This window comes from Rhincodon typus, chromosome 44 (assembly GCF_021869965.1).
Source record: "Rhincodon typus isolate 14 chromosome 44, sRhiTyp1.1, whole genome shotgun sequence".
NCBI classification, from domain to species: Eukaryota; Metazoa; Chordata; class Chondrichthyes; order Orectolobiformes; family Rhincodontidae; genus Rhincodon; species Rhincodon typus.
Genome location: NC_063375.1, coordinates 801,341 through 803,381, shown reverse-complemented (window position 1 = coordinate 803,381; position 2,041 = coordinate 801,341). Strand labels below are relative to the sequence as shown.

The 2,041-nt window shown below is 45.4% G+C and overlaps 1 protein-coding gene across 1 annotated transcript in view; it reads left to right on the top strand.

The window, feature by feature from the left end:
• The window catches only part of phf8 (PHD finger protein 8), a gene marked incomplete at its 3' end in the record, with an annotated part of 15,536 nt that overhangs the window by 6,678 nt on the left and 6,817 nt on the right, over window positions 1–2,041 (top strand). The window lies entirely within an intron of this gene.

Below are 2,041 nucleotides of genomic sequence, written 5' to 3'. Positions count from 1 at the left end.
GTTTAATCAGGAAGGGGGATCGAGGGGTTATATTCGAGGCTGAGAGATTTAATCGAGGGGTTATATTGGAGGCTGTGAGGTTTACTCGGGAAAGGGAATGGGAAAAAGGCAGGAAAGTGGAGTTGAGGATGAGCCAATTGGCTGCAATCTCTGTGAAAGGCAGGACATACCCAGTGGGCTGAACAGCTCCTCTCTTGGACAGTCTCTTGTGGTTATGTTCAGGCCCACTGTGTCTGCATCTTACTCCTCTTTCTATAGGTATGTCAGGAATAAAAGAATGACTAGAGTAAGATTGGGGCCGGTCAAGGACAGTAGTGGGAAGTTGTGCGTGGAGTCCGAAGAGATAGGAGAGGTGCTAAATGAATATTTTTCGTCAGTATTCACGCAGGAAAAAGACAATGTAGTTGAGGAGAATACTGAGATACAGTCTATTAGACTAGACGGGATTGAGGTTCATAAGGAGGAGGTGTTAGCAATTCTGGAAGGTGTGAAAATAGATAAGTCCCCTGGGCCGGATGGGATTTATCCTAGGATTCTCTGGGAAGCTAGAGAGGAGATTGCAGAGCCTTTGGCTTTGATCTTTATGTCGTCATTGTCTTCAGGAATAGTGCCAGAAGACTGGAGACTAGCAAATGTTGTCCCCTTGTTCAAGAAGGGGAGTAGAGACAACCCTGGTAATTATAGACCAGTGAGCCTTACTTCGGTTGTGGGTAAAGTGTTGGAAAGGATTATAAGAGATAGGATTTATAATCATCTAGAAAGGAATAATTTGATTAGGGATAGTCAACACGGTTTTGTGAAGGGTAGGTCGTGCCTCACAAACCTTATTGAGTTCTTCGAGAAGGTGACCAAACAGGTGGATGAGGGTAAAGCGGTTGATGTGGTGTATTTGGATTTCAGTAAAGCGTTTGATAAGGTTCCCCATGGTAGGCTATTGCAGAAAATACGGAGGCATGGCATTGAGGGTGATTTAGCGGTTTGGATCAGAAATTGGCTAACTGTAAGAAGGCAGAGGGTGGTGGTTGATGGGAAATGTTCATCCTGGAGTTCAGTTACTAGTGGTGTACCTCAAGGATCTGTTTTGGGGCCACTGCTGTTTGTCATTTTTATAAATGACCTGGATGAGGGCGTAGAAGGATGGGTTAGTAAATTTGCGGATGACACCAAAGTCGGTGGAGTTGTGGATAGTGCAGAAGGATGTTGCAGGTTACAGAGGGACATAGATAAGCTGCAGAGCTGGGCTGAGAGGTGGCAAATGGAGTTTAATGCGGAAAAGTGTGAGGTGATTCACTTTGGAAGGAGTAACAGGAATACAGAGTACTGGGCTAATGGTAAGATTCTTGGTAGTGTGGATGAGCAGAGAGATCTCGGTGTCCATGTGCATAGATCACTGAAAGTTGCCACCCAGGTTGATAGCGTTGTTAAGAAGGCGTACAGTATGTTAGGTTTTATTGGTAGAGGAATTGAGTTTCGGAGCCATGAGGTCATGTTGCAGCTGTACAAAACTCTGGTGCGGCCGCACTTGGAGTATTGCGTACAGTTCTGGTCACCGCATTATAGGAAGGATGTGGAAGCATTGGAAAGGGTGCAGAGGAGATTTACCAGGATGTTGCCTGGTATGGAGGGAAGGTCTTATGAGGAAAGGCTGAGGGACTTGAGGCTGTTTTCATTAGAGAGAAGAACGTTAAGAGGTGACTTGATAGAGACATACAAGATGATCAGAGGATTAGATAGGATGGACAGTGGGAGCCTTTTTCCTCGGATGGTGATGGCTAGCACGAGGGGACATAGCTTTAAATTGAGGGGTGATAGACATAGGACAGATGTCAGAGGTAGGTTCTTTACTCAGAGAGTAGTAAGGGCGTGGAATGCCCTGCCTGCAAAAATAGTAGACTCGCCCACTTTAAGGGCATTTAAATGGTCATTGGATAAACATATGGATGATAATGGAATAGTTTAGTTTAGATGGGCTTCAGATTGGTTTCACAGGTCGACGCAACATCGAGGGCCGAAGGGCCTGTACTGCGCTGTAATGTTCTAT